The sequence below is a fragment of the Miniopterus natalensis genome, chromosome 11, assembly GCF_054644295.1.
Source record: "Miniopterus natalensis isolate mMinNat1 chromosome 11, mMinNat1.hap1, whole genome shotgun sequence".
Lineage (NCBI taxonomy): Eukaryota > Metazoa > Chordata > Mammalia > Chiroptera > Miniopteridae > Miniopterus > Miniopterus natalensis.
The window spans coordinates 56,443,450-56,452,813 of NC_142091.1; the positions used below are offsets into that span (position 1 = coordinate 56,443,450).

The 9,364-nt window shown below is 47.2% G+C and overlaps 1 protein-coding gene across 2 annotated transcripts in view; it reads right to left on the reverse strand.

Moving 5' to 3' along the window:
• BDNF (brain derived neurotrophic factor) overlaps positions 1-8,796 on the reverse strand; it is a 34,375-nt gene extending 25,579 nt beyond the window's left edge. Inside the window, exon 1 of one of the 2 annotated variants that reach the window (XM_016206157.2) lies at positions 8,709-8,796. The gene's annotated coding sequence lies outside the window, so the exon portion shown is untranslated. Of the gene's footprint in view, positions 1-7,587; positions 7,712-8,708 lie in introns of those variants that run through there. The other variant, XM_016206156.2, reaches the window with a different exon arrangement.
• Between the last annotated feature and the right edge of the window lie 568 nt (positions 8,797-9,364).

Sequence of the window (9,364 nt, forward strand, 5' to 3'; positions counted from 1 at the left end):
AATCGGAACGGTCTTTCTCATTGAGCCTGGACAGCTCCAGCATTCTCAACGCAGCATTCCGGGTAGCTGCTATCACGTGCTTAGAGTTTCTAAGGGAGGCAAAACCATTTGCCACTCCAGCTGAGTCTTCTTGTCCAGAGCCACCTATTGCAAGTTCCCAGTTTCCTCAACCATTCCTCACATGCAGTGGCTTCAGGTCCCTTGCACATCCTGGTCACAATGATCTCAGTACAGACCAATTTGTCAATGATGCACCTAAAGCAACCTATTTCAGACCCTTGAACTGAAGGTCATGCTCTTAAATAGTCTATTTAAAAAGTGGAAGAGAATTATTAGCTTCCCCATTTCAATATTATGCTTCTACCAGTACAGACCAGTAGCTATGATCACTGGCCCTACCCACACCACTGGCTCATACTGAACTAAACCTGTAGTTATTCAAGACATCCAAGTTTCGTTTCTACAGTTTAAGTCATCCCACAAAACCTTGTCCTAACTCCCTATTAGATCTTACTTACACAATTGATTTTTAACCTAATCATAGTTTACATTGAAGTGAAAGTAAATGATCCAGATTCTATCATTCCACAGAATGTCTGCTGGCTTTACGTTTCAATATGATAAGTATATCGTCTGTGCCTTCAGAGACACTATCAGCCAACACGTTAGTGCCGGATGCCTTTTCCCAAACGTTGCCTAAGAGAGAACACCTTCGACAGCTTGGTCTAGGAATGCGGCCTGGGACTCCACCAAGCATCCCCTCCAGCAGCATGAAGGAAATTTCTCAACCTTCAGATTCTGTATGATGTAAAAGAAAGTTATCTGTGTTTAAAAACACTCCCCATAATTCAAGAAATAAATGAGCATGTGAAAAGGGAGAAACTTGTTTTAGTTTGGGCACAGTTTCAGTTTCAAAAGCATATGAAGGCAGAAAGAAAGCATGAAAAAACGCAGCAAATGCTGATGGCAGCCGCTCCAAAACCAAGACTGATTTAGACTACATCCCATGTGGCAAAAATTTTATTCAATGAGTTTCCTTCTTTCTCGCTCTCTCGCTTCCCCAAGCCCTTCTTCCTCTTCTCTCTTTCATTTGTAGAATTTTTTTCCTGAACAATAAAGTTTTGTGCACCTGATCGCTTCTATGATGACGCAAAGTGCAGACTATGATGACTTTGATTCTGCGCTTACCAGAAACTGGCACAAGCTTAACATGTACTGTTTTCCATTTCCTGAAGCGTAATAACTGGCATCACCACTGACATCCAAAGATTGGAAACCATTTAAATGACAATCCACCAGTAAGTTTATACTTGCTACTGTCTATATCGACTTTAACATTTCATAGGTTCCAAATAATTTTGTGAGTGAACCAAATTGTGCATGAGACATTTTAGCACTAAGCCAACGAAGGGACAATTATCATAGGTACTCGGAAAAATAAAGTATTGTTACGTATAGTTTCTCCAATTTCTGCCTTTTTACCGGCAAACAAATAAATATTTTCCTGTAATTAGGAAGTTTCTTTATTGTCTACATTGCTAGTCAAGATCTGAAGCAACTATTAACCAATCTATTTGTCCATCCAACAATATTTGTTAAAGTGCCTCCTCTACGTCCAGTGCTGTTTTAGATCCTATTATGGGAACACGCAAAAACGAATTAAACACAGATTTTGTCATCGAAGCATTTTAAGCTAATTTGTAATTATTGGTTCCTGGTTCCATTGCTGTATTTTTTTTTTTTTTTTTTGGTGCTGGCCCAGATGTGTATTTTCAGCTATTTTAAGGTTGAGGTAATGCTTATAATTTCCTTCTCCATGTACTTTTTTCCTTACTTTTTTTGTTTAAGTCTTGCTACATATATGACCGTTTATTTTATCCTTAAATCTTTTCAAATCATTAAAGTTAAAATTAGATCACACATCTCTCTACCCAGTTTACCTGGGATTATTGCATCTCAGGAAGTGCAATGAATTGCCTGTAGAAAATGAATAAAATCAGAACCTTGGTATTCAATGCTGCAGTACATATCCTTGAAACTAATACATGTAAAAGAGGAGGCCAGCCCTTATTCCTGGCAGCCTATTCTACATTTGGCTACTATGTTAAAATGCTAAAAGGCCTTAGTGTATGTACTGACTTGTGGATCTGCCTAATTTAAAACCTCATCTACAATCCCAAATGCAGAGTAACCCCTCAATGCACTCTCCCCGCCCCCCCCCCGCCCCTCAACAAATCCAAACAGGATCTAGTAGCTGTAGCCTTGGAAAAGTGGCTTACATGGCAAATAAGCCATTTGGCTGGTAAAGCTGGTGATTTTGTTCTCTAGGTGGCACTATTACTTCAACTTTTGATGAGTTGCTTAAATTCCTTGAAGATGCCCATTTATTTTCTTTCGTGTTTCCATTATAAATAATTTTATACATAATAGTTGTAATTTAATGACAGGTTGCCTTCTAGTTTTATTTTAATAAGCCAATTTGAAGTTACGATTTTTAAAAAATATTATTTTACATTTCCTAGTTATATTGTCTCAGAATTAAGGACCCTTTCTTTGCCTGCCCCCCTCCCACCAAAAATGAAGAGACCTGTCAAAAACACAGAAGGTCGTCATAAAGCTTCAGGCAGACCAAAGGGAACAAGATGAAAGCGCATTTAAGAGCTACTAGGTTCTGCGAGCTTTCAAAATCAGGATGTTACTACCATGACAACCAATGAAAGTTCTTTCAAGTGAACCTTTGGGGAAAACTGTATAACAGTCATTACTCTGGGCTCTTTAAAAATAAACTTTTACTTTATTATGGCTGTCACCAAAGCTTAAAATTTACTTTGCTTCCCCCCAACCATTCTCCTGTCCCCCTCCCCCCTCAATTCCCCCAATGGAACCCATCCTCAATCTTTAGGCAACTTATAAATAAGACATCAGGGCAATGAGTCACTTGTTAGCATCCAAGATATTTGTTCATATTTGTTTCACCAAGAGCATTAAGTGCCCCAGAGTTTGTACCTGAACTTGAGAACTTGCATTTATTTTTTAATTTTTTTCCAATTACAGCTGACATTCAATATTATTCTGTATTAGTTTCAGGTGTACAGCACAGTGGCTAGACAATCATACACTTTACAAAGCGTTCCCCCCGATATTTCCAGTGCCCACCTGGCATCATACATACATCCCCGTGACTATTTTGTAACCACCGGTCTGTACTTCTCAATCCCTTCAGCATTTTCATCCATTTGCATTGAAATGAAAGCCTCCACACTTCTTATCTGACCGCTGGTTTTTCTACAGAAATGAGCACACCTTCCTGTTCCACTTAGAGAACACGCCCATTAACCACTTCCTTGCCCTAAAAAGTTTTTCAAAGTCATTGTATTAGTGAGTTCTACTGTTTCATGCCTGTCATCAGTGATGATTCCATATATTTAATAAGTGGAATTTATTATTCCCTAAGGCTTTAGTATCAGCATTTTGGGAAGCCAGAGATGCATTTAAGTATAAAATTATTTAGGATTAAACAATTCTTTGCCTTAAGAGGAATTTTAAGGGAACTCTGAGGACACATATGTCTAAGTTTAAAAATACTAAAGCCTCCCTCTGCTTCCAGGGTTAAACGCCATGTACAAATGACATACGGATTTCATTTTCCAACATCATTTATTGCTTAACATTACTCCATACCAAGCAGAGTAAATGGATGCAGAATGTAACCAGTAAGTTTGCTCATTCCCTTTTGAAGCCCATCTGGGCATGTTATTTATCCTAATAAAGAGAATTTATCACAACTTAATGTGACTCTTGTTCAAATGATTTCTCCCTCCACTGAACAACAGCCAGCACTGAATCCTAGAATTCCCCAGAATTCTCTCCTATATTCCTATTTAAAATGCAATTCACAGCTTGAGATCACAGAGCCTGCCAGTGGGTGAATGCACTAGATGGCTGAGAGTCCTTCAATTAAGCAGCAATTTTGCAATTAGTGGAAACTGAGTGCTCTGTAACAATCGTTTGAAAACAAGTTGAGACAAGTCAGCAATTACCCTGTTAAAGGGATATATTCACTTGCATTGGGCTAGGCTAGCCCCTCACACAAACTGACATCCTCCTGAAAACTGAAATCTTCCACACGTGGAGTTGCCAGTTGAAATGATGTTTTAACTATCACAATAAGTTCAGTATTATGGGCACCTGAAATGAGCATGCCTTTCATTTGAAAAGATATCCAGACTTTAGCTATCATATACTCTACATGCTGTTTTCATTCAGGAAATCTAAAATTGTCCTTTTCTCTATTCTGGGACAAACGTCCTAAATCTTACAATGTTAATAAACTATCTGTATACGACTTTTGCGGTGTGTACATCTTAGATATTTTTTATATTTCTTTTTCTGAAATATTTTTATTGATTTCAGAGAGAGGAAGAAAGAGAGAGACAGAAACATCAATGATGAGAGAGTCATTGATCAGCTGCCTCCTGCACGCCCCCCACTGGGGACGGAGCAGGAAACCTGGACATGTGCCCTGCCCGGGAATCCAGTTGTGATCTCCTGGTTCATGGGTCCGCGCTCAGCCACTGAGCCACGCCGGCAGGGCAATCTTAGATATTTTTGAAGCTTAGTAGATTAAGTCTATGACTGAGACCTAAAGCTGCTAGCTGTTACATTCCACAAGTTTATTACCTGGAAATAGGTGTGTGTGTGTGTGTGTGTGTGTGTGTGTATGTGATCTACAGAAGGTTTGAAAGACAAACATAAAAAAAGTTGTGAACAAGCTCTTCCCTATACTATCAGGTGGGCGTGCTCAGCTTGCTGTGTGAGCTGAGCTATAAACCAGAGCTATTTATGTTTGAAAGAAATGAGATTATCAATCATCTGCATTTTCACTATTGAGAAGCTGGGACGAAAAGCTTCCCAGAAGGAGGAAATAACTTATGTTCTAAATATGCCCTATTAACAGAAAACCCAGGGACTTCCAGCCAGGATTTTAGAAAATTACTTTATTTACAGGATTCCCCACCCCTTCCCTCTAGTGAATGAAAATGAACCAACAAAATTCCAGCACCTCCAGACCCTCTTTGGCCATTAAGAGATTTAGGCAATTAACTCACATAGTATAAAGGAATCATTTGAAGTGATCATTGCATTTTAGGCAAAAAAAATCACTTTCTTGGTTCCTTTTGTTTGCAAGTAAAAGTTATACTTATTGAAAGGACATCCTAAAACAGATTTCTGAAATGCTTCATTTTCTCCATACTTTAATGTTCACCTACATCTTAAATGACCTTAAATATCGCTTTAAAATAAACAAGATTTCCAGGCACTAATTCAGCTCGGAATGGACTATGAAAGGCTTCTAAGGTATGCGAAAAATCACTGTTATTTTGCTTTAAAAAAATGTGATGTCTAAGTGTGTCTGCAATGTTCCAATGTTTCAAAACATGTTCGTAAGTCCTGTTTATCTGGAACCATTTCTTTCTGCTTATATCATTTATAAATAGGAAACATTTTGTAATAACTTAAAATAGCTCTACATACATAACACTTTTCCTGTCATAATACTTATTATCGGTCTATATTTACCACCACTTATCAGATTTTGCAAAATAAAGGAGAAGAAAAAACACGACTTTATGGCCCTGGAATTCCAGTAATGGTGACCAACATGTTTTAAATTCCAGTAAAGGTTATGGTTACATTTCAACAAGTGTCTCTTTCCTTTCTCTTACCTCTACTGCTAGTCCAGAGGTTCACTCACAAAGAAAAAATCTTAAACAAGGTATTTGCAAAATCAGGGAACGGGAGTTAGTGATTGTTTTAAAGGGGTGCCATTCCCAGGGTCAAAAATTTGTAGTGTGTAATTTTCACGTGCAATGTGATCTATTATGTTTAATAACTGGAAGCACTATACTCCATAATCTCAGAAACCTCCAACATAAAAATGATAATGTTACGTGAGGTAAACACTGAGGGCTCCCATGTTTAGATGGATTAAATCTGTAATCATACCTCAATAAATAAAAAGTAAAAAATATATGTATATATCAATATAACTTTATAAACAAAATGACTTTTGACTTTACAACAAATTCATATAAAAATAGATTTTTTTGGATAAAAATAGAGAGGAGTTATCTTCCAAGAAGATGGGCCAGTTTGAAGGTTTCATTTAATAGCATAACACGTTTTATATGCAGTTGAAAACCAGCGTCCCCTATTATATACTGCTTTGCTTTAAAAGATAACTGCACTAAGACAATTAATACACTCAGAACTATGCTTTTCTTTGCTCCTGGCCAAGAACATGCCTGCATTCTTGTCAGGAAAATGCTCACTGGGTACTGCTGACAATGGGGAGCGAGTGTGAGACACCCGGGGAACCCGAAAATAAGACCCAGGAAGCCCTAACGCACCATCGACCGCAGCCTGTCAAAGCTCCACCCGCGAGGACAACTTTCTGTAAAGGAGCCAAAGCGGCGCGAGAGTCAAAATCCCCCTGGAGTGAGGGAGCCCCGTTCAACAAGTCCCTCCCGCCGGCTCCCGAGGGGCCCCGCGCCGCCCCCCGCGCCCCCGGCTCCCGCCCCCGGCCGCTGCTCGCGCGGCGCGGCCGGCAGAGGGCACCCTCCACCTTCCCAGCACCGCTCTCCCCGCCCCCTCCTCGGCCCGCCGCCCGCGCCCCGCCGCCCGCTCCACCCGACGCACAAACACAGCATCCTCCGCCCGCGCCTCCCGCGTCCCGGCGGCCGCCAGGCTCCTCTCCCCTGGGGATGCCCCCAAGTCCGCAATTCTGCTCTGCCCGTCGGGGGCAAAGCGCCCAGCCCTCGGCTGCTTCCAGGCACAGCTCACGCGCCCATTCCTCCGTCACGGCTCTGCGTCCCCGGAGACCCACCCGAGTCACGGCATCCCACACCCCACCCAGCCCCCAAAGTCAAAACTTTTACTTCCCGGGAAGGTGCCCCAAGGGAGGGGCGGGGGGGGGAGAGGCGTGGGCACGGCGAGCCCTGGAGTTCCGCAGCCCCTTAAGGTCCGAGCTGCGGGGGTGTCTCAAGTTTTCCAACCAGCATTGATCAGTCAGTCCCCTTTAAACTCCTGGGAGCAGGTGACGCCGTGCCGCCGGGATGGAGCCCCGGGGACGGGACGCGGGCCGAAGGAGCAAGGGGCCCCCCAAAATCTGCGCGGGGACCGCCCAGCCCACCGGAAAGACTCATTTGCCAGCCTCGACACCATCACCTCAGTTAGAGCCCCCGACAGCTGGCGCCCTGAGTCTCTCTCGGGACCCGTCCTCTGCTGGGGGAGGGTTTCGGGGGATCCCCGGAGCGCCGTCTTCGCTCCCATCGAGCAGCGCCGTGTCACCCCATTCTCTCCCCCATCCTGGGGCTTCCCGGGGTCCCCTCTCCCTCGGGGGTCCTGGCTGCGCCTCTAGGTCCTGAGACAGGAGGCGAAAGCTGCGCAGGAACAACTCCACATCCCCCTTCTCCCGGAGGCGACGAAAGTAGTTCTGGTCCCTTCCCACAACTTCGGGGCCCTCCAGCCAACTTTCCCCCGCGGACCGGTGGCGCCCGCGCCAAGCCCGTGCCCGCGCTCGCCTACCTCGGGGTCCACACAAAGCTCACGGGTCCCCGGCGGCGGCGTCACATCGCTGTCCCGCTCCTGGCCCCTGCGCCCAGACCCGGTCCCGGTCGCGGAGCAGCTCGCCACCCGCCCCAAAGCAGGGGTGGCAGCTGCAGTTCGAGCGTCTCATCCAAGCTTCCCGAGGAGGATGTGGGGGGCGCGCCGAGCCGGCTCCTCGGCCCCGCCCCGGAGCCCGCAGCGCGACGGGGTGCGCGGGACAGCGAGCGGGCGGGTGCGCCCGGGCGCGGCGGCGGCGGCGACCCGGAGCTCCAGCCTGCGCCGCGAGCGCGGGTCAGACATTATTTAGCCCTTCGGTTGCGCTTCGATTGGTCAAACGGCGCCGCCCCCGCCCCCGCCCCCCGCCCCCGACGCCCCCGCGCCCCCGCTACCAGTGCGGGGCGGCCGCTTAAAGGGAACGCCGCGCCTTTTCCTCGCCCCGGCTCGGCCCCTGGGACTCCCGGGGCGTCCCGGGCCCGCGCGCCCCGCGCCGCCTGTCCCCAGGGCTCCGAGACGTAGCCCCCAGAGCGCCGCGCCCGCCCGGGGCACCTCGGCAGGACGCACGCGCTGTGCCCGTCGCTCCTAGGGGAGCCCTAACCCCCGCCCGGGGGAACCCCGCGTCCCGCGCCCTCGGCGAAAACCCCAGCAGTGCGCGCTGGGCGGGAGGGAGCGGGTGCAAATCCGGCTCCCCCGGGGTCTGGCTCCCCTCGCTTTAAACTCCCTCCTCCCCACCCCAGCGCCCAAGTTCTGCGGGAGAGGGCGTGCGTCTCCCCGGCCGCAGACACACCTTCCCGCACCGCGGAGCCTGCGAACGCGAGCACACAATGAAACTGCGCGGAGCAGGGGGGCTGTGGGTTTACTCCGCCGCCGAAACGCGCCGGCTTCGCGGGAGTTCGCGCGCTGACCTCTCCGGAGTTTGCCTCATAGGCATCCAATCGAGATAATAACGGCATTCCTTATTCATGAACGCCCCCAGATAACGTTACACCAAGTTACTTGCTCCGGCCAGGATCCGAGGCAATGACAGACCTCCCCAAAGCCACACGCTTCCCAGCCGACCCCGCGGAGAAGCACGGAGAGAGAGAGAAAGGACAGAAACCCACCTTTTCAGCCACGACTTGTCAAAGTCCACATCCAGGCAGGCTGCTGAGGGGAAGACTTCGGTCTCAAAACTCCCAGACTATTTTTTTTTTTTCTTCTCACGTTCCCTTTCGTTAAAAAAAAAGGGGGGGGTAGGGGGTGGGGGGCAAGTCTTTGGTGCCCGGTCTGTACTCCTCCTGCTCTGCAGCAAAGAAGTTAAATTATTGATAGTGGCAATTGCATGGCGGAGGGGACGCGCACCCCCGGGCGAGGAGCTCCGCGCCCTGGGCAGAGGCCGGCCGAGCTCATGCTAGCCGCGGGGGGCGGCCCTGGCGGCGGTGAATGGGAAGGCGGGCGGGAGTCCACGAGAGGGCTCCACGGTGCCCTGACGCGCGCTGTCATATGATACCTCCGCTGCCTCGAAATAGACACTCCAGTGCACGAATTACCAGAATCAAAATTCAGCGCATTTAAAATGATACATCTTTTATTAGAAGAGTTCCGTTCCAGGCATTGCATGGTTTTGCAGATGTTTTCACTTCCCTCCCGAGCAAACTTACACACAGAAACCAACCCTTTTAATAATGAACCCGGGCAGCAAAGATAAATAAAAAGCCTTCGGTTTTAACGGGGGGGGGGGGGGGGCGGTAAGCAGTTGGCTCAGTGGATCTTCCCTTCG